General features: G+C 44.0%; 1 long non-coding RNA gene across 6 annotated transcripts in view; it reads left to right on the plus strand.

Annotated features, from left to right (window-relative positions):
- Positions 1-23,739, plus strand: part of LOC149872658 (uncharacterized) — a 233,820-nt gene that overhangs the window by 6,137 nt on the left and 203,944 nt on the right. For 3 of the 6 annotated variants that reach the window (XR_016440206.1, XR_016440197.1, XR_016440201.1), the window contains exons 2-4: positions 653-810; positions 18,573-18,675; positions 18,924-19,219. This is a non-coding gene — a long non-coding RNA (uncharacterized LOC149872658). Of the gene's footprint in view, positions 1-652; positions 811-3,802; positions 4,985-18,572; positions 18,676-18,923; positions 19,717-23,739 lie in introns of those variants that run through there. The other 3 variants (XR_016440195.1, XR_016440196.1, XR_016440205.1) reach the window with 2 other exon arrangements.

The following is a 23,739-nucleotide window of genomic DNA, read 5'->3' on the forward strand; positions in this document are numbered from 1 at the left end:
GTGCATCCAGTATCCTTTAGCAGACATGGTCGATGCCCCAAAGAGCTTGCAAATTAATTTTAGGCAAAATCCCAGTGATTTTTGCCACTGCTATGTCCTGTCCAACCCTCACTGCTGGCTGACTGCAGCAGTTCTCTGCCAGGGTGGCCTCCAGCCCCCAGGGGGAAAGGCAGGAATAAGACAAATTTGTGGGCAACCACCTGAATACCAAGTCCAGCTCAGGCAGCTTTTCCTCCCCCAGGTAGCTTTACTCCTCCCCTAACTTCGAGGACTGAGGTAGAGAGAAGTCAGTGTAGTGCAGGGATCCTAGCCCACAGAAGAGAACAGCAGCAATTCCCAGAGAAAATAGGCTGGGGGTGAGGAGAGTGGGAGGGAGGGAGAAATTCCCGGGCAACAAGACTGACAGAGCTGATCCTGGAGATCATGAGTGGAGAAAAGGAGGGAGAGATGTGGGATGTTTGAGAGAGAAGTTTATGAGGATAAGACTATGAATATAAGAAGAGAAATGGAAATTGGGCTTTGAGGGGTAAGTCCTGTGACCCCAGGGGAGCTAGACTTCCCAATAGCTGAAGGTGAAGGGAAGGAGGAAGAGATCTGGGCAAGTGCTGTGTCCTGTGGGAAGTAAACTCCTGCTTGCATTTCATTTTTCCAGGAAGAGTCCCCACAGCTGTTGGGGGACCTCACCTTCAATGTTCTCCTTGGTGCCTCTCCATTTTCTTTACCTGGCTACCTCATGAAGCATGGGAGTGGGAGAAGCAGGACAGGAATGACAGGTGTGAGATGACAAAGACAGGCTACCACACACACAAGGTGAGCAACAGTGCTTTTTTGTTGTTTGTATGTAAAATAAATGTCAGGAGGTCTTGAGCTACCCCCGGACCTGCCAGTGATTCATCTTGCAGGACAGTAAAATGTGGACAGTAATATTTACCTCAAAATTATGAGACTTCACTGGCAAAAAAAATCACTGAAGCTAAGAATTTAACAGGATTTAAAGAAGGTTGGGCATTTTTGTGATGAAAAAAATCCAGTTACATCAGTTAGGTTTTAAAAAAAGAGTTTGGAGGAGTTATAAGCCCTTTTGCTTCAGGTCACAAGCTAAGTGATGGGACTCTGGACAGGTTATCCCAGAAAAGTCCACTGCAGGGTTTTCTTACAGCTGCCACTAAAGCATCTGCTAGTGGCCTCTTTTGGTGGTAGGGCACCAGTTCAATCCAACATGGCAGTTTCTGCAGCATATTTTTGAATGTGGGCTTTTTTTTGAATCTGCCCTCCCTGTTGAACAAAAATTCCAAGGGGTCATTAAACCTCTAAGGGCCTCTTTTCATATGGAAATCTTCTCAGACAGAATCAGCTACTGTCCAGTGCAAAACATTTTTTTTTCAAGCCTGAACTTTAGGGGAGAAGTTGCTAAGCTGGAGATCACTTGATCTTTATCTCTGATTTATAACCTGATAAAGAGAACTGGAGTTTGTTTTCTAAAAAGGGGGATTTCTCACTAGCTGTTTTAAAGATTAAAAAGGCATGACTGCACAGATCAAAGAGCGGGATTCTATCTTTTTCTATATTGCAGTGTTCTGCCAGCAGAGCCATGTTATTTAGGGGTGTGAAACGATTGCACCCTGGAGCCACCATAGCTCTGTTGTTCAAGGGAACTGGTGTAATGCTTTAACAGCAGAAAAAAAATTCCTGCTGCTGCCAGAATTGTGCCCACATCAGGGGACTTGTATACCACAGTACAGCAGCCCCTGTAGCCTATTGTTCAGAGGAAAAGCCATATGCAGGACAGGAAGAATCCAGGTCTCCTTATTGGACTGACTTAAGTCCAAAATAATATTTTAATAAAGAAGTTGAGCCAGGGAAAGGTGCGTAGGAGTTCAGCAAAACAAAAATATAAGAATAGCAGTAATTTTGAAACCTTAGCAAACCTATGAGTAATGTACTTGAACTGTCACATCTCTAAAGTAGTAAACCATATGTTAGAGCAGTGGGGGACGACTTTTTTTGTAGGTGCGCCACAAGTTAGCCCCACATTTTCCCTGAATGCCACTGTGATCCCCTTCCTCTGCTCTATTTTCTGCTCTGCTTTGTGCTCTCCACTCTGTACTCCCTGTCCACTTTCCTGCTCTATAAGCTGCTGTACTGCTTGTCCTCTGCCTGATCTGCTGGATGCCACACACGGAGGCTGCCCATACCACTTCTGGTATGCATGTTGCAGGTTGGGCACACCTATGCTAGAGCATCTGCAATGTTGGAGCTCTGGGAAAGAATATGCTTATACGACTGGGGAGCTCAGGAAGGAGGTAGCATTGGTAGTATGTGTCAGGGAAGCTTGACTATGAGACCTTATTTGCATGGTAGTTCAAGGAACAGAGCCCCCATGCTCAAGAATTGTGCCAGAGAAGCCACAGAAAGAGAGTGCCAGAACCAACTTAGGCTAAAGGAACATCAAAAATACAGGAGAGATTCCAGCATGATGGGGCAAAGCATCCTTCTGAATGTCCAGAAAACTGAGTTTCAAATCCCTTCTCCAGACCATTTCCCCTACTTTAAATAGGGATAATGATACATCTGACTTTCTTCATATCACATTTTGAAGTGTACTGATGAAAAGTGCTGTAAGAACTCAGAATTATTGTTTATCTGGAGCGCCACATCATTTGAGCATAGGTTGCAGCATCAGCTGGAGGTTTGCCTTAAGGTTGGCATACAAGTTCCCTGAGCTCCTAAGTATACATACGGGCTGCAGTTGCTGTGGAGTCCTTTAGACTGGTGAGGTTTTCCACAGTTGACTGAACCACCAAGCAGGACACTTGCTTCAGATAATTTATTTTAATTGTGCTTTGTCTTTTATACTTCAGCTCCTTTCATTCTTATTGGTTAGCATAATTCATCCAGCAGTTTGATCCATTCGGCTCCAGTTCATCCATGCAGCTCCCTCTGGCCTTTATGTAAGATTTGGTGTGTCTTCTTGTGAGCTACAAGACGCACTACACTACACTACACACAATTATTTAAGCCAGAACTGCCTTTCCTCCTATGGCCTGTGCTGCCTGTCTCTGCCCCTGGGGGCAGGGCAGAGTTGTTTGGCCTGCAGGACTGAGGGAGCCCATGGTCAGGGAGCCCACGCGGAGGTACTAGTGTGGTATGATGTAGTGGGAGTTGCCTGCTGTGTAGCAGGGGGCCAGGTGGAGCACCCCCATGGTGCAGTAGGGTTGGGGAGAGGTTGTGTGGCTCCAGGGGCTTGTGTGCCAGGGAGGGAGGCCATGTGGCTGTGGAAGTGTATGTGGTACATTGGGGGATGAAGGAGGGATGTATAGTGCTGTGGCCCCTGTGACATATGGCTGGGGGGCCTGCAGCTTCTGGCCATTCAGAAGTTGGACAGCCCTTATTGTATAGCTTTAGCCTACACATCTATTCATACTCTTAAGGTTTACATCTTGTAGAAACTGGAGAATATTACAATTTATTTTCTGAATGATAATCTTTACTCATGATTTGTATCAGATCTACATTTGGAGACAAATTACTGTATCAAGTTACTGTTCATAACTTGTAGACAAGCCTATAAACATGTAATAAATTTACTGGATACAAAAATATCATGGACTAAATATAAACATTGGTTTCATGGCACATTATAACCTGCCTGTCGTCTGATAACCCCAGTTAACCTGTCCACTTTTTACCAGCTACATTATTTTATCACCAGTTCAACAGTCCCCCTCTCCTTCCCACCTGTCTCACACACATTATCGTCCACACGTCTGATCCTCACTGTCATGTATTTGCATTGTCACAGACCTGCATTTTGGCTTCTGTTCTACCCAGGAGAGTGCACAGTTCACCAGCAGACTTTCTCTATGCCTGAAGAAGCGTGTTTGTGCCAAAAGCTTGCAAAGAACAATTTTTCCAACTATTTAGTTGGTCAAATAGAAGATACCACATCTACCCAAAGAACCTTGTCTGCCTACTATGTCCTTAGACCAGCATGGCTACAATCAAAAGCCCAAAGTTACCATTTTGAAATTTATTAATAAAAGTAAGATAATTTTAAATGAATTAGATAAGATGAAAAGTAAGCTTACTAAAATAGGCTTGCATCTAAGTGCTTTCTTAAATAAAGGAAGCATTATTTGTAGGTAGGTAGGAAGTGACCTGTTTGCCTAAGGTCACCATGGGCCAGATTTTTAAAGATACGTAGGTATTTAATCATACTTTCAGAAGGGCAAAATCAGGTTAGGTGTTTAACCAGCTTACAAAGCATTGAAAATGCCACAGACTGCCTATCTACATCTTTAGGGCTGCTTGCAGGCAGACATTAAAAAAACAAAGAAACTGTGCTTTACCAGAAGAAGCAGCATGTTAGTTCAACCCAGCTTTGCAACGTCTGTAGAAATCAGGCTTTTCAGTGGGGCTTTTTGATGCTTTCATCTAAAGCTGAGTCCAACTAATGCGCTCGGTGAGCAGGGTCCAACTAACGTGCTGCCTCTTCTGGGCATGTGTTGGGCTCCGCACAGGAGCGTGCCAAGTTTAAAGTCAAGCACAATTTTGTTTTTGTTTTTTAACATCTGCAAGCAGCCTAGGTGTCTAAATACTTGTGAAAATCTGGCCTCTTGTCTCAGGTTTTCAGGATTAGTTGATGTTATCCTTTCTTGCCTATTTTTTTCATAGATTGGAAGAGAATAACAAGGCTTTCGGCTTTTTCAGATCACATTTGGTTTTTCAACTTTCAATAAACTGGAACACATGAAAGTCTGTTCTATGCCAGTTATCAAATCTGAAAACATAAGTAAGGCAAACGCTTTCCCGAACAATAGACACTGAAAGTGTTTTCATTTGTAAAGTGCCAATAATATTCACTTGATAATAAAGACTGATATTTGATTTTTAAATGAAGCACATGATGTTGACGTGAAAAATGGCTTCATATCTGAAGTTAATGTTATTTCCCCATGATTCAGTTCATCATTAAAAACACTACTCTCATATTTCTAAAGGTTGCATGGATCTTTTCTTTTATTTGCAAATTTATATAGAAGTTTGAGGCCTTTTATATACCTACTATATATCATTTATACGGTAGTTTGAGGCCTTAACCCAGTTTGTTGTAATTTGAAATGGAATTTTAAACAGGTCTGTTTAAGAAGAGAAAAATGTTTTTGATATATTTGATTTAGATTCAGTCAAGTTATTTTTTTAAACTGGTGATTTAGAAACTGAATTATGTAATGTAGTTGCCCATGAGTCTTATGGTTTAAGTCAGTTCTGAATTTAGATGGAAATTTAAATTCAAGCAACCCAGGTGACTCCTTTCTAGTCTTATGTGCCTATAATTCATCCTGGTATATCCCCTCTCTGCACCTTACAAGCTCAGAGTAGACAGAGCTATTGTCCTTCCTTCTGTACATTCTGTCTAGGTCAGCAGTTCTCAATCTCTGTATGGGTACCACCAGTGGTACACAGACAACCTGTCAGTGGTATGCGTTAACAGGTTTATTATAATTATTTTATATGACAAAAATTTGCTGGTGGTACTTAGGTTGAACTGAACAATTTGTTGGTGGTACTTAAGGTTGTATTGTTTTAAATTGGTAGTTCACAGTCTGTCAGAGTTTAGGAACTGCTGGTCTAGGGTGATTTACACAGAGGGTGGTACGAGGCAGAATTTTTGATTAGCCTCAATAATTTGTGATTAGCCCTTATAATGGACACTTAAGGAGAGAATGCAGGTTCTGTGCATTCTTCCCCTTGTGTATGTGTTCCTCACAATTTGGCTAGTGGAGTCTGCTTCTAATAGTGTTTGGAAGGTATTATAATTAGGAACCTACTTAAATTGCAGCAAGATAAAGGGTTTTTCTTGGTGCACAGAGCTGATTTTGTGGGTATTTTCCAGCAGCTGCACTCCTCACTATCGATTGATGGAGCGGTCCCAACAGCCCTGTTCCTTTTTGCTGATTAGTTGAGAGGCAAAAAACATATAATCAAATAGCAATGTCCACTGAAATATCATATAAATTACAGTATTACTGTATTTAAGCATTACATTTAAATCTAAATCTTTGTTTTCTAGTAATCATTTTTGGGGAGTTGGTTCAAATCGCGGCCAGTGCCATTTTTCGCAGCAATTGCAGAGATCTCCATTTTTTGTGGCTTCTGTGAAAATTGCAAAACCGCAATTTAAATAGGCCCCTAATTATAACCTGATTAGCTGTTGCTTACTGTATTCACCCTATTCCAACATAACTTTGAATTGAAGATGACCCTCCCAATAATTAGATTCCATACATGGAAAATTATAATTATATTGTAAGTTTCCATGTATGTATAGACTCTAATTAGTGGAAGGTCATCCTAAGTCTATCTTCCCCCACTGCTGTGATGAGGAAAGAAGTGGGAGAGGGTACCTTTGTCCCCTCTGAACCTGTTCCTGTCCCCCCATGCCTGCCCCTCTACTCCCTGCCTCCCCTACCCCCTGCTCCCCCTGCAATCTGCTCCCCCACTTACCTTCTGCTGCAGCTCTGTTTGTCCAGGGTAGTCAGCACCATCACAGCCCCAGTCTAGCTTCAGCCCAGCCCTGGCAGGGAGAAGCAGCAGCAGCCCCCAACCAGGCTGGGTTGGGGTTGAAGAAACTGGAGCTTGAGCAGAAGGTATAAGGGAGAGGGGGCAGCTGATGGAAGGGGAGCAGGGGTAGAGGGTAGGCTGCAGGTTCCCTTCCACACCCCATGGCCCTATGTTTTCCCCAGCCATGTCCCCCTCTCCTACCAAATGAGCCATTTTGGCCCAGGGCATGTGCCAGCTTAGCTCTGCTTCCATTCCCAAGCCCAGGGCCAAAGCCAGAGCTGAGCCACCACCTCTGGCTTTGGTGAGAAGAGGTGCTGACAGTATGGAGAAAAATTTACCTGATTCAGGAACTTTTAAAAAAGTGCCTAACTGCTGCTCCTGTGGCACAGTCTGCCCCTCCATGGTTGGGGGAGGGAGGAAGCTGGGTGTGGGGGTGCAACTACCCCTGCATCATCAGTCATTGCTCCTGCATACCCCGTCACAAAATCCTGGATCCACCCATGCCCTCATATAAAGAGAACAGGAGACCCTTCTCTAAAAGCCTTGGTACAACATCAACTGGAGAACTCTGTGGGCACGGCTGATGTGACAGACCATGAGGAATATTGTCACATTTCTATTATAAAGTATTCAAGTTATAATGTTGGCTGCCTTAGTTGACCTCCAAAACTAGTGCATAAAGAAGAATGGGGTAATGAGACAGTGAAGCCAGAGTTGCTGGATATATGACAAAAGACACATCCCTCTTCAGAGACTTGAACAGCTTTGCTGACACTTCACCTAGGCAGGGATTGCAGGTAATACCCAGCAGACAGTCAGAGGTGAAGGAGAAATAAACATGATGACGGTGACGGATATAGCAAGGACGGACAAGCAGGGTATTATCTGAAGGGGATGGTCTAAGCAGACTAACAGCTATAGGTCTCAAGGCCTTGAAATACTGGAAAAAGAACAGCAAAACAATCTTTGGGGTGGTCTAGGGGCTGTGGGGGTTGGATTAGGGACAGAGGCACTGCTTAACCATTTACAGAGGGCATAGGTGGCCTTTGCCCCAATAAATGTCTTTATTCAAGAGAAGCTATTAGCATTGCTGCTTGGAAATTCAGGTTGTACTTCTTCCCAGTAAAGTCCCTCTCTCAGAAGCTGAATTGGATGCTAGCTCCTTGAGTAAAGGACACAGAACAACCAAAGAGGGTCAGAGAGGCCAGCAACTCAGAGTGGGAGGGAGCCAGGGTGGAGCCTAGGCTGGGCTGGCTTCAGAGAAGGTCTCAGAGATCAGACATGGCTGCAGTGGTGCTAAGTGAGAAGCCCCTGGGGGGAGCTCCCTGAAAAGTAGAAACCAAATTGCCAGGAGGATCTGACAAACTGTAGGATGCTCAGAGAAAAACAGCAGAGGTGATTATGAACTAAACACCAACCCAAGAAGAATTATCAGATGCATTCACTAACTACAGCTTGATTACTATATTTACTCAAATCCAAAATGAGGTTCTCCCACCCCCACCAGCATGGGGGAGGAGACCTCATCTTGGATTTGAGTAATCCATTACTGGTATAGGTTACTATATTTCCAGTTGCAAAAAAGAGGACACATTTTCTAGGGACACCTCCCAACCCACAGCCCCCTGGCCTTGCCAGTGCCCCTCATTCTCAACCTGCATCCCCCCATCCCTGCTGCTGTCCCTTATTCCCGACCTGCAGACCCTGGCACTCCCAGTGCCTCTCACTCCTAACCCACAGTTCCCCACTCCCCCCCAGGCCATACTGGTCCCCCTCACTCCCAACCTGCAGTTGCCTGTCTTTGCTGTCACAGCCCCTTGGTGTTGCCAGTAGCTCACACTCCCGACCCAGAGCCCCCCGCCCCCTCTTGTGCCCACACTTCCAAGCCACAGCCCCTCCAGCCCTGTGAATTCCCCTCATCTCTGCCCACAACTCCCTGCTCCTCTCAGCCCTGCTGGAGGAGGCCCTCAGCTGCCCCCATCCTCACCAGGCCGGGTCGTAGCAACTGTGATTCATGCGGATGGTGGCAGAGAGCGTTCGGCTCCAGTGCAGGTGGGAGGGTGGAGGAGGAGAGGCCTGTGGCACCCCCCACTCTGGGCTGGGGCTCCAGTGCTGCATGAGGTAGCTTGACCATACCCCTCCCCACCCAGGCAGCACCTCCTGCCCCTGAGAGCTTGGGTATCAGCCCCTGTGCTGCTAATCCCGCCAGAAAGTTCCCTGCTGCCCCCAAGGTTCCCCCTCACTCCCTTCCCCTGCTGCAGGAGAAGGCATCTCTCCCCCATACCCACTGCCCTGCCACAACCCCGGTGCCCAGACAGCTTCCCCCAGTGGTGGCAGGCACCTGTCCCCTCACACACCAACCCCTTTCACACACCCCTGCCACACCCCTCGGCCCCCAACAGTCCTCAAGCCCTCACCCTCCAGCCAGGGCTCCCACTTACCTGTATGCAGCTGCTAATGCTGTTCCCATCACCCTGCCAGGCTGGATGCTGGCCATGTGTGTATGCGTGTGCACTTGCACATACCCCCTGCCTCCAATTGCCCTCCCCACCACTCCCCAGAAAAGCAAAATCCTGGACATTGGTTCAGATTTCAAAAAAACACCTAGACGGAGATGGGAGGATCCAAAGAGAGGACATGTCCAGGAAAATCCTCACGTATCGTAACCCTATTACTGCTTCATAGGTTTATAGGTTCATAGATGTAGGGTCGGAGGGGACCTGAGCAGATCATCAAGTCTGACACCCTGCCCTGGTAAGTTTAAGCTCATATGATCTCAGCTAGGTAGTTATCAGGCCTCCTTCTAAAGACTGATAAGGTAGGAACCAGCACCACTTCCCTTGGAAGCTGGTTCAAGATCCTGACCCTGGCAGTGAAGTAGTGCCTCTTGATGTCTAGCCTGAACTTACTCTCAATCAACTTGTGGTCATTATTCCTTGTTACTCTGGGAGGCGCTCAGGGGAACAGGGTCTCACCCATTCCCCTCTGGTCCCCCTGATAAGTTTATAGACAGCCACCAGATCCCCTCTCAGCTTTCTCTTGTGAAGGCTGAACAGGTTCAGGTCCCATAGCCTCTCCTTGTAGGGCCTTCCCTGCTGCCCCTTGATCATGCGAATATATTCTGGTATAAATATACTTATCATTTAAACATTTAACCTTTCATATTCTTAAGAGTAGCTTTAATCTTTTCTCAGTGTGTGTGATTTGGATCACTGTCCCCGATTTGATTTTGCCAAATCCGAATCTGAAGATTTGATGCCGATTCAGAGAATCAGCGATTTGGCCATAGGCACAGCTTTAACTTTAAATGTTTTTTCTACATGCCACCAGGCGTGGCTCATGCTTGCTGTGATGCTGGGGCGCATGGAGGATCCCGCAGGAGTGCAGGGAGGGTCCCCCATGAGCTTGCTGGCAAACTCAGAAGTACTTCCAGTCCACTTCTGGGTCCATAGGGGAGCGCTCTGGGGGGGCCCTCCTTCACCCCCCCCGGCTTGGTGATTGGCTGTGTGTGGACCCTGGGTGCCCCACCCAGACCCAGGAGGCACCAGTCACTGAGCTGGGGGATGCGGGGTGGGAGGGCATATGCTCCCCGGTGGACCCTGAAGTGTACTGGAAGTGCTTCTGCTCCACTTTTGAGTCTGCAGCCAAGCACTCTGGGGAGCCCATGTGCCCCACCTTTGCAGCACTCACGAGCTGCCTGGTACCTTGAGGTGCGCTGAAAAAACATTTAAAGGTGTGTCTATGTCTGAATCACCAAATCTTTCCGTATTGATTTGGAGGGTTCTGATTTGATTCAGAGCGATTAAAGGGTCTCCTGATTTGATTTGGATTTGGAGATTTGGCCACTGAATCAGGCCGAATCTCTGCCAAATTGAATCAGGGACCAAAGCTTTGTGCAGCCCTAGTGTGTGGAGTGAACACTTGCAACAACCCATTAATGGTTTTTACACTTAGTTCTCCATGTTAGAAAAGTGATTATACATCATATAAAAATATAGTTAATGCTTTGAAACAGATCCCACTTGTTCTAATTTCTGTATTCTTGTTTGTGCAAAACATCTCTGGGAAAGTGAGGCAGCTTCATTTGGCAGAAAGGGGTGTGATTTTTTTAAACTATTTTTTTAATGAAATATTATTCTGGAGAAATCAGGTGGGAGCAACAATTACATATGAAGGGTTATTGCTTCCAAAAATGGAAGAAATAGCTTTGAGCCTGTAAAAGCTTGTGTGCTTGCTTAACTTGACATATTTTGAGTAGTTAGCAGATCTACTCAGTGTCTGGTGATGAAATTGTAGTGCACTGTTGAAACACTCAGGGTCAGGAACTTCATTTTCTAATGACAATTGGTTAGAAAAATACCATATTGTAGAGACAATATGATGTCAGCAAAGTTGAATGAAAACTTCAGCCATTTAAGCTAAATGAGAAAAAGGCATTTTTATTCTAGGGAAGTATGACTCCATGGGGAGCTAAATTGAATAACTAATAGCATTATAATTATACCACTAAATTTCTTCAGGTCAGATGAGAACTTATTCTGTGACCTTAAAAAGTCAGTTGCATTTCTTTCACATGATTCACTTTCTGTGTCAGTAAAATAGGTATATCAGTGCTGACTAAATTTTGGAAATTGATTTGAGATCTACAAGCAAAAATTATACAAGCAATATTATTATGTTTTTATTGCAGCTGGTAGTGTGAGGGACTACATACAACTAAACAGTGCAGCCTGATAGCCTATCAACAAAATTTCAAAGCATATTAGAGGAAGCAAGCTTTGCATCTATTCCTTAAATCACATCAAAATGATATGTATAAAACCGGTTATTCAGCATGTAAAATTATGTGTTACCTTTGTCCCTAATTACAAGTTACCCAAGGATAATGAAATACTGATAAGGGTATGATAATTTCAAAGCTAGGAGACCAACTATCTTCCTCCTTCAGTTAACATTTTTAATTAAGATCGGTATGAAGCATAGTCAGATTGATGCGCAACTGATAAACATCATGCCTTGTTGTTTCCATCGTTTTGACAGTTTAATGAATTGTGTTCCATTGCTGATACCACAATTCTGGTTTCTGACTCCAGGTTTCCTGCATTTGAACGTGTGTGTGCGTGCGTGTGTATGTATGCATGAACACATGCACACGTGTATATGAAATGAATCAAGTTTACTTTTGCCCATCTTCAAGACAGAGCTAATATAATAGTAGCAGCTTCAGCATGTATATAGTCACCCAGTAATTATTAATAGAGCTGCTCTCAAGAGTCCAGCAGGAGCATAATGCCTTGTGGGACACTTACTATGAAGGGAAAGAAGAGCAGAACCTTAGCCTCAGCAATTTAAATAGTGTGAAAGGACATGCTGGCCAGACTTGCCAGTGCTTTGTCTTTTAATTAGCTCTATACTGTCTTTGCTTTATCAGAGCATCTGAAGTGGGCTAAATGCTTTCCTGAAACTTCAGGAAGGCACAATTCCTAACACAACTCACCATCTAAGGGCAGAGAGGTGAGTAGACAAAATCTGGGGAACAAGAAATATGTATTTTTATCTAAGTCACCCAATTCACCCATGGATTCTTTAGAAGGGGCTTCAGTATAGAGAAGATAATAGCCGTGCTGGTGGGCTATATCATAAAGCAGGTACTGCATGGAAGAACACAGTGGCACTTGTAAAAGAAGCTAACAGCAAGTAGACAAAGGTGGGAACATCAATGAAGTGTTTAGGGTGGGGCAAGCTTAACAAGGGAGGATCAATAAGGAGGGGCAAGGTTGTAAAGAGCTTTGAAGATTGCAACAGGAAGTTTAAATTTGATGCTGTAGCCAGCACTGGCTTAAGGTGAGACACACCCAGTGTTGCCTCATGTGTACATGTGGGTTTTTTTTTAGAATTTCATATTATGACTTTTATCATAAGACTCCAGCTTCTGGATTCATGGGATTATAATGAGACTCTCAGATTTGATTTAAAAAATAATTTCTAGTTCGCACAAGGGCTGAGAAATGTTTTGAAACATGTGAAGTAATGGCTCAAACATTGTAAGTTAAGTCCCAAGTATAGTTATCTTTTAACATTTCTTGATTTTTATTTTTATATTAGTCACATGATTTGTGGTGACTGATACATACATGGTACATGATTTGAAATGATCAATACTGTGCATAGTGACATGAAGATCTTAAGGGCCTGTCTGGCCACTAACTTGGATTTAAGGCAGCAATTTGATCTTCTCCTCCTGCCATTTCTGAGAGAATGACATCTTCCCCTTGGGGTGTACTAGACTGTCTTTCTCCCCAGTCCCAGAGAGACAGGGTGACAGTAGATAGATGTTAATTAGGGCCTAATGATAGAGGATGGGTAACTAAAGGAGGGGAATAACACTGATAGGCAAGGAAGATGACTTCAGTTGTTAAGAATTTAAATTATTTGGAGAAGAGCAGCATGCAAGTCTCAGAAAGTGAGATATGAGAAGCCTTGGTTTTGTATTCTGTTTTGTCATAAATGTAGTTTCATAAATATAATATTTGTAGCTATGTCAGGGTCTTTGGCATTGGCTTTAGTAAAGAAAATTGGGGTCAAACAGCCTGAAGAGGATTTTCAGTTCAAACAGCACACTGCATTAGTGTAGCATCTTTTCAACATCTTTATCAATAATTTGGATGTGGGGGTGAAGAGCTCATGGGCCACATTTGTGGACAACACCAAGTTATGGGAGAGCATGTTCATGCCTGCAGAAAAGTTACAGATATAGGCAGACCTAGACAGACTGGAGAGATGGGCAAACTGGAACCAGATGAGGTTCTACATTGAAAAGTGTAAAGTGCTCCATCTGGGGGCAAATAATCCCCAACATACCTACAGACTTGGTGGAGACAATTTGACTTGCACCACAGCTGAAAGGGACCTTTGGGGTAATAGCTGACCATCACATGAACATGAGCTGTCAATGCGATTCTGTAGCTAGCACTGCCAACAATACTCTGGCATGCATCAACTGATGCATCTCACGTAAAACCAAGGAAGTGATTCTTCCACCGTATTCAGCACTAGTGAGACTGCAGCTGGAATACTGCATCCAGTTTTGGGTGTCACACTTCAACAAGGATGTGGAAAAACTTGAGAGGGTCTAGAGAAGAGTTATCCATATAATCAGATACTTGCAAGACAGACCATACAAGGAGAGACGGAGGGACTTGGGCCTCTTAAGCCTAAAGAAGAGAAGACTGAGAGGGACTTTGGTAGTAGCTTACTGCTACATCAGGGGAGTACATGAAGAGCTCAGTGAACAACTGTTCACCAGGGCACCCCTGGGGAAGACCAGGAGTATTGGATACCAACTCCTGGAAGATGCTTCATGCTCAATTCTAGGAAAAATTTCTTCACAGTCAGGGAGTCTAGATTGTGGAACAAACTCCCTCCAGAGGTGGTGCAATCAACTACCCCGGAAATCTTCAAGAGGAGACTGGGCAGTCACCCTGCTGGGGTCACCTGACCCTCAGTTGTCTTTCCTGCCTAATGCAGGGGGGCTGGACCCAATGATCTTGCAAGGTCCCTTCCAGCTCCTAACAACCTATGAATCTAGAAGTAAAAACATTTTTAAAAAGGCTAGGGAGCCACCTTGTGGATAATGCAAAAAGATCTCAATGGGAGTAGTTCTGCTTTGCTGGAAATTCAAGGGCTACTGTTTTCTGTATACAGTTCAACTTAGCAATAGCCACATACTTGGTTCCATTAGCTGTACTCACAGCATACGGCTCTTCCACTGATTAAAACCAGTCAGCAAGAAAATGAGTGAGACAGGAATGGGGAACAGAAGTGAGGCTCTGAAAGAGTAATGTAGAATGTAACAGGCCCAGAGAGGCCTCATGGTGAATGATCCACGTCCTAAAATACATGGCAAGTCAATCATTTTCTTTGAGAGACAAGGCGAGTCTCCCACTGTTCAAGTGATTTTTTTTAAAAAATCCCATGGTTGATTTTCTGTATAAAATCCCATCTGTGTAAGACTTTAGTTACAGTGTTACACATTGTTACACATTGTAACACTGTAAATAGGGTGAGGGAGAGGGAGAATTGTTACCTTTTATCAGCATAGACCAGTGGTCTCCAAAGTGTGCAAGATGATCCATTGGGGTGCAGAAAGAAAATATTAGAACTTGTATTTATGTTTATTTTTTATCTAAAAAAAAAAAAAATTAAGCATTAGTAATATTTAATATACAGATTGACACTGGTGCCCTCACTCGGTCCATACGTCAAATAAATATACATATATTGGGGGTGCATGCTCAAAATTTTTTTACTGATAGGGGCGTGCGATCAAAAAAGTTTGGATACCACTGGTGTAGACCATGGGAAGCAACACCTCGAGAGGCTGGACACCTTCAAGTCAGCTGGCCCAGACAATTTACACCCCAGGGTACTTAAGGAGCTGGCAGGCATCATAGCTCAGCCACTGGCATGGATCTTTGAGACCTTGTGGTGCTCAGGTGAAGTGCCCAAAGATTGGAAGAAAGCCAGTGTGGTGCCTATCTTCAAGAAAGAGAGGAAAGTCGATCCGGGGAACTACAGGCCCATCAGCCTGACCTCTATCCCAGGGAAGGTCTTGGAAAAAATTATCAAGGAGACCATTTGGCTGGCTAAAAAGACAAACTGGCTAATGGAAACATCCTGAGGGATAGCCAGCATGGTTTTGTTGCCAGTAGGTCTTGCCTGACCGATCTCATCTCCTTCTATGACTAGGTGACATATCACCTGGACAAGGGAGAAGAGATTGATGTTATATATCTTGATTTAAAAAAAGCCTTCCATTTGGTGTCCCATGATCATCTCATGGAAAAATTGGCCAATTACGGCCTCGGCCACATTACAATCCTATGGCTGGGGAATTAGCTCCAAGGTCAGACCCAGAGCGGTAATAGATAGAAGTAAATCATCGTGGTACACCATGACCAGTGGTGTCCCCCAAGGCTCTGTCTTTGGGCCTATACTCTTTTATATCTTTATTAATGATGTGGATACCGATATCAGAAGCAGACTGGCCAAGTTCGCCGATGACACCAAACTTTGGGGTAAAGTATCCACACCTGAGGACACCATGTTGATCCAGGCCAACCTAGACAGGCTCAGAAAATGGGTGGATGAAAATCTGATGGCATTCAACACTGAAAAATGCAAGGTACTTCACCTTGGGGAAGAAAACCCACAGCATGCTTATAGGCTTGGCAGTGCTGTGCTTGCTAGTCCCATGATTGACCACAAGATGAATATGAGCCACCAATGCAATGTCACAGCTGGTAAAGTGAGCAAAACCCTGGCTTGTTTTTGGATTTCAGGGAACATGCAAAAAGTCCCTGGATTGAGTAGTGGAGGGTACTGACTTTCACAACTCAGGCCTGTCTCTGCTGATATCCCAAATAGATCAGCTCACACAGGTCAAAGAACTTCCCAAAACACATGCCTACAATCTCAGTGTGAAAAAGGATATTAGATGAACCTTATTCTAAACCAGGATCAATTTTGGAAAGCTGAAAGCACTGAAAAGAAAATCAGCCAGGTTTCCTCGTTGGCAGTGCAGTGATAATAAGCAAATAACTCCTGAAACTGTATTTGTCTTTTGCAGCCTTTCATAGAGGAAGGCAGAGTAATCAACATGTCCTTTCTTGACTTCTGCTTCCCATGTTTATAATTACAGTTTCCCAGTTTCCTTATAAACATTCTGGCAGGGCTTCAGAGTCTAAAAAGAGAAGGTGTGCATATACTTACTGTTTTCACAACAGGATTTACAAAGGTACAGAAAAATAATTAAATTTCTAGGAAGCCATGAAGTCTATGGACATTTTTAGAATGGAACCATAAAAAGGTTTTTATTTTTTTAAATTCATATATGTTTAAATATAGCCAGAGCAATACTTTTATTTAATCACATGTCATTGCTGGCTTTTGTCATAGGTAATAGAAAATTCAAGATTTAGGAATTTTCCAGTTGTTCCCTGCCTCACTATCTGTTTTTCAGATTTCTTTCTAGTGGAACAATCAGACAGATTTTAATTGCAGTCCAATCTGTTAAAAGCCCATTTGGGCCTACTTCCTGCTGCAGGACCATCTCTGGGAGAGCTGGTGGACAGACTGCTTCAAGAGGGCACAAGGATTCCTGGAGTTCTCCTGGGCAGTATAGAATGCCAGCAGAACCAACTTTCCAGGAAGTATGACCTATTCACCCGGTCTGATACATAGGCCATTGTGGAAAGACAGTAGAGAAATAATGTTCTACTTTTCCCATGCCACTGCTTAAAATCTTAGAAACATTTTGGACCCCAATAGGTGCCCACCAAACAAACATTCCATATTTCTATGAAAGCAAAAGCTGCAGTTGTCATTGGCCCATGTGTGATATTTTCCAAAGAATGGAAACATTCCTTACTTCCTAACCTGTATGTAAGTATAGAGAGGCTCTGACCCTGAACCAAGGGATTGGGACAGATATTACACATAAACCGGTTTAAGTAATTAGAAACTGATTTAAACCTGTAACAGAACAGATGTTCGGTGCACATAAGCCAGTTAGAAAATGGCTGAAACTGGTTTGAGATAAACCTGGTTGAATGTAGTATCAGACTTAACTGATTTGGGTCAAACCAGTTTATACAAAGTCTGTCCCAGACCCCTTGCTGGTTTAAGATAAACCAGACTACCCCCGCATCCCAGCATACTCTCTGGCCTGGGTGGGGCTCTCTGTTCCACAGCAGGGCCAGCCACTTCCTTCTGGTCTCTAGCTGCAGCTTGGGCAGAGACTGCGGGCTGCTCCCTCCTCCCCACCTCACCACTCCCTACTAAGCCTGCTGAGGAGGTGTCTGTGTATTAGCTAGCAGACCACATGCTGGCTACAGTCCATGCTGAATCAACAGGCAGAATCAACAGGTAGTTGGTAATGGCCCTCTGTTGTTTTCTTAATGGGGTGATAAACACTGTTATCAATTCTGTGCTGGGCTAATCATAGCATCCTGTCAAGGCCCTGCCATGCTCCCCCCAGCTCAACGCTGTGGAAGGGAAGGGAAGGCTGCTCTAGAGCCCCCCAGCTTCTAGCCTGAACCACTGCAGGCATGTGCTGGCATTTCTAGGATGTCTGTACAGTTACAAAGTGATTTAGTCTAGCCAGCTTAGACTAACCTGCAAAGATTGAATCAATTCAGGCTCAGGCTTTTTGAATGTCTCTTTAGCCAAGATGTTTTTAAGGAACTAATTTGAGCTAATGTTAGAATGTAGTTAAATGGCAAAGCTACCTAATAGATACAGTAGTGGCAAAACTTTTTCCTTAGATCAGTGTTTCTCAATGTGTGGTATGTACGTGAGACACAAGCAGCAGGTACGTGGGTACTGTGTTTTGGTCTTTGCCTGCTTGAGCTGAAAGTTCTGGCTGCCACCCTTCCCACCGTGTCCAGTGCGCCAGGGCTTTCACTCTCTGGCGTCAGTGTGCCAGGAGATAGAGAGAGAGGCCCCATGTAAGCTGCTTTGCCCTGGGCTGCAGTGGAAAAAGTGGAACTCAGCTTATGGAAGTGAAACCAGAAGTCCCATGGTGGGACTTCTGGTTTTGCTTTTGCTGTGTTGATTGCCAGGGCGTACGTAAGGTACCAAAGGTTGAGAACCACTGCCTATAGTTAGCAAAAAGCAGGTGGTTTGGTGTTGTTTAAACAAATGAAAACTTATGAAATCTATTTTAATAGAGAAGTTGCCTAATAAAGATAAAAAGGGAAAGAGCTAGGAATAAATTATATGCCATTTTTGTCTGATTCGGTGTTGTATTTTTAAAGGGTATTTTCTCTTTGTGAGGACAAAACTGTCCACTTGATGGCCTAATTAAGAGGATTCTAATGGTAACAATGTTGTTGTAGTATTTTTCTTTTTTGATAGGAAACTATTTGAAGGTTAGGTAAAATTATCCAAATTTGTAATTGGACTTTAAAGGACTTTGAATTGTGCCCACTTAGTATTTCTTGTCGCAGGTATACAGAATTATTATGGAATCTGAGGATCTTGCATCTCATAATGAATTTACCTTCATAATACGCCACTGCAGAGGAGAAATGTCATTGCCATCACTGACAGGTGGGCCTAGATACTATTTCCACACTTGCAGGATTAGTCTTTTTGTAGGAGCAGACACCAGGAATTCTCAATTGTATTGGTACCAAATTTTACTTTGGGAAAACTGTGCCCAACAGCTTCTTATTATGGCAGTAATGCCTTTCCTCATTTTTTCAACTTTAATAGTTTAAAAGATGAAGAATATGCATGCAATATAGTGTTTTACCTCTCCTGTGTCATGTGTTATCACTTTATGGTATATGTAACAGGTTCCCCATTGAGACCCTGTTGCTAAGGGAATGGGGGCAGCCGGAAATAATTATACCACGAGGAGGGCAGGCCCCCAGCCCTAAGGAGCCAATGGCGACTAGACTCCGGAGGATAAAATGGAGAGGAAGAGGAGGAGGGTTGCCTTCAGGCACCAGAGTGGAAGCACCGAGAGGAGCTGCAAGAGAGGGCAACCTAGAGAGAAGGATCTGGGAAGTGGGACCCAATCTAAGATCAGAGGGGGCAAAGGGATCCTGAAGCCCAGACACTGACTGACCTGGATACTACAGGGACAGTGGTGAGTAACGAGAGGAGTGGAGCTGCACTGTGTACAGGAGCAGACGCTGCTATCGAAGTTCGGGGAGGCTCCGGTGAGTTGAAGAGGTGGCGAGAGGGGGAAGGACTCCTATGCAGACCCCGGGAGGGTCTGGAGGACTCTAGGACGCCCCAAAGGGGAACATGGTGCTGAGGTCCGGGAGATCAAAGGAGAGCCGCGGAGGCTGCACACCGGCTCTGCCAGGGGAAAACTGCAGGCGGCAGCTGTAACAAGCCGCTAATTGGCTCATTAGCTGTCAGGAGAGGACTAACCATGGCCGTAACAAGCTGCTAATAGAGTAATTGGATGAAGGCGACGCGGCTTTCCTGAACTGTAACTCTAGAACGGGGGCTGGCTCAGAGGCTGGAGACCCCAAAATTAACTCTTTGGACTGTGATCTCCTCCCACCCCCACAAGAGGGGAGTTCCCTGTTAACACCTGCAAACCAGTGAATAAAAGCAAAAAAAGGAGAAAACTAAGTTTATTTCAGCGTGGTACTTCCCGTGGGTACTTCCTCTCGTAACAACCACTTCCTCCCTATTTCATTTCTTTAAGATCCAAGTCGTGGCAGGCGCGAAACACGAGGATACAGGGGGTACTCGACGGACCCGCTGACAGTATAATTCAAACCATTCAGACAATGCCACTCTTTGTTAGCCTACATGATGAAAGAAAATGTGGTCATTCTACTTTCCTGATCACACTGCATGCTTTTTCAAACGAGCTAGCTGTTCCTGAGGAAAGATTGTTTAGTCAGATACAGTATGCAAATCTGTTGCATGCGGAGTACTTCAGGAAACCAATTATAACCTGAGGGAAGAGGCCAGTACATGCTTATATAAAAACATTTTAAATGCCAGGGAGCTGAGGGCCTTATCCTGGCTCTGATTGAAACTACTGGGTGATATCTGGCTATCACTTGAGTCAGTGAGAGTCAGCCCAAAGACGCTCATCACTGCTGACTGTACTTGAATGTTTTATTACAATGACAGTAAAATGTCACAAAAAGGCTCTACACCAACCCCAAACTACAGTTGCTATTACCATCATCTGAATTTCAAAATGCATTAACTATGCTGAGAAAAGATCATTTAATTAATTCTACTGATTTTTAACAATGCAGTTAACTGTAATTACCTTTGTCCAACACTAGTAACATTTAGTAATTTATAATTTGTATATGTACATATTACAAATGCAAAGTTACAAGCAAAGATACAACTAGTATATGCTCCATCATTAGAGCAATTCATGCCATTTTTGTGATTTGGTACAGTGAACAAATATAATAGACCATGCACAGGGGTAGCTTAAGTAACCAGCTCCTTTATTCTGTTGTCTTCCACCCATAAACAAGTCTGTGTTTCCAGCAATGTTTATTTGTAGGACTTAAGAAGAGAAAAAGTCCAGCTTCTCCTTCCCTCTAGATTATTTGTTCCTAGACTGGAAAAATTTAGTATCTTTCCAGTTTGGGAATAAGTTGCACTCTGCAGACACACTCTGTTTCACAGTATTTTGCATAATCATCTGCTAAATATACTGCAGCATGTGGTTACCACATATCATTTGGCAGCTTTGTGGCTGCTGTGGGATTCCTCCATTAGGAATTTCAGACATAAATTGCAAATTCTTGCATCCGAAATTAATAAATCTGCTAAAGCAGCTGTCTAAATTGTTCCCACAAAGTTGTGTCTTCATTGCCTCTATATACGGAGCATTACCAACGTTCATGATTTCTGCTGGCTCTGGTGATAGCCCCCCAAAGACTGTAGAAGCTTGAGCCCCTTTGCCATCCTGCCTGGGAGATGACACCATCTGTGGTGAGGAGTGAGGGAGAAAGAGCCGAGCAGCTCAGGATGCCCATACTCCATCCTCCCCTGTCCCAGCCGCCTGCAGAGGGTTCGGGATTGAGAGTATGGTCAGGGGTAGAAAAGTAAGAAAGGTTTATTGACTTAACAAAAACACGACTGCGCACAGATAACAAAACAACAGACAGGCAATAATAATTCACATCGGCAACTTATCGGCAGTCCCCTCTGATGCCTGATGTGCAAGTTTCTCTTTTGCAAAGCTCAGTGAAGTCAGGCATCACCGATCGGCGCTGTCCAGAAGGACCCTGGTATTCAGTCTTTGGGTTCCTCAAGGTCCACAGGCCCACTGATCCAGGCCAGCAGCTAATCTTATATCAGTACTTCTTTCACAGAGCTACATCTTCCTTCTGAATGATTTCTGTGTGTGCCAGCCAGTTTATAATTTCTGAGTTGTGCTGATAACTTACAGCCATTCAGATTTTTTTTACTTTAACTGTCCTTAGACTGACCAATAGCAGTACAAGCCTTGCATTCTTTTGATAAGGTTAATTTTAACTACACCACAGGGGCTTACTACTTCAAGGCTTTGCTAAATTTCCTAGCCCTAACTTTATACAAGGCCTTACTACATCTTAAACTTTAATTAGGCTCTTAAGAACAACATATAGCTTAATATCTGAACAAATAACAGAAAAACACTTGGTCTAATCTTCATAGAACCTTCAGCAAGCACCTTTAGCACACAGACATAATTTTTAGCTGTCACACTCCCCCTCTTCTGAGCACTGTGCCTCTCTTCTCCCCCTCCATGTAAGTCAGGCCTGGGAAAGTAGAGGACAGGACTCTGCTGCAGGGCACACAAAAGCCCTTGGAGTTACAGTAGGAGCTCAGGTGAAACTAGGGGCCTAGTTGCATGACTTCAGAGGCCTGACTCCTAACATTTTAAGCTGTTGGCTATAATGCATGTGTCCTACATTTTGGCAAGGTAAAGGAAAATTGCTGGAATATGCCTGTTTTACATGTGCAAATGCATTTGCATGTACAGTCAGTGCAAGATCTGTACACATAGGGGCACACATATACACAGTGTAAGTGCATGCATATTTTGAAGGTATAGGGTAAAATAGGTAAAATAGCCACATTTTTAAATGTGTCTACAAAGCACTGTTATCTGTATAATATCTTGTGTGAAGAAGGTAGCCTCTACAATGTTGAAATAAGTTTCCTAGTTATTTTTAGATTTGTAGAAAGGTTTCTGCTAAGATTATATAAAATATGTTGAAAAAGCCTCCCACAAACCAAGGCTAAAAAATTGCTGTGAAGCTTATGTTGACAACATTAGATATTCATGCACAACCCTTAGCTTCAGAAGGTTTAAGGAGGTGGTGTTGATGGCATAGAGATTATCTCCACCCACGTTAAAAAGCAGCCACAGCTGACTAACTCTGTAACAGCAAATGAGAAAACAACATAGTCTAGCACAGATTAGCTTTACATAAGGAGAAGCTTGCTTTCCTGTGTGAAATGGATCCTGGAGAAACTTGATGAGACTCTGAGATGGAATCAGAACATTCAGAATGGTTGGTATGCCCATCTTCAAGAAAGAGAGAAAAGTAGATCCAGGGAACTACAGGCCTATCAGCCTGATCTCTATCCTGGGGAAGATCTTCGAAAAAATTATTAAAGAGACCATTCTTGACAAACTGGCTGATGTCAACATCCTGAGGGACAGCCAGTATAGGTTTGTTGCCAGTAGGTCTTGCCTGACCAATCTCATTGCCTTCTATGACCAGGTGACATATCACCTGGACAAGGGAGAAGAGATTGACATATACTTTGACTTTAAAAAAGCCTTTGATCTGGTGTCCCATGATCTCCTCATGGAAAAACTGGCCAACTGTGACTTCGGCTACATCACTGTCTGATGACTGGGGAATTGGCTCTGAAGTCAGACCCAGAGAATGGTAATAGATGGAAGTAAATCATCGTGGTGCGCTGTGACCAGTGGTGTCCTTCAAGGCCCTGTCCTTGGGCCTATATTTTTTAACATCTTTATTAAAGATTTAGACGTTGGTGTCAGTAGTGAACTGGCCAAGTTCGCCAATGACACCAAACTTTGGGGTAAAGTGTCCACACCTGAGGATAAGCTGGTGATCCAGGCCGACCTCGACAGGCTCAGAAAATAGGCGGGTGAAAACCTGATGGTGTTCAACACCAAAAAATGCAAGGTATTCCACCTTGGAAAACCCCCCCACAGCATGCGTCTAGACTCAGCAGTACTATGCTCACTAGCACCATGGCCAAAAGGGACTTGGGGGTCATGATTGACCACAAGATGAATATAAGCCACCAATGCGATGTCACAGCTGGTAAAGTGAGCAAAACCCTGGCTTGCATCCATAGATGCTTCTCAAGCAAATCCCAGGATGTCATCCTTCCACTATACTTGGCCTTGATGAGGCCACAGCTGGAGTACTGCATCCAATTCTGGGCTCTACAATTTAAAAAGGATGTGAAAAGCTTGAGAGTCCAGAGGATAGCCATGCGTATGATCAGAGAGCAGGATTACAGGCCCTATGATGAGTGGTTGAGAGCCATGGGACTCTTCAGCTTGGAAAAGCGCAGGCTCAGGGGTGCTCTGGTATCTGCCTATAAATATATAAGGGGTGTACATCAGGATCTGGGGGAATG

Source organism: Crocodylus siamensis, chromosome 1 (genome assembly GCF_052110815.1).
Source record: "Crocodylus siamensis isolate JL-2025a chromosome 1, ASM5211081v1, whole genome shotgun sequence".
Taxonomy (NCBI): domain Eukaryota; kingdom Metazoa; phylum Chordata; order Crocodylia; family Crocodylidae; genus Crocodylus; species Crocodylus siamensis.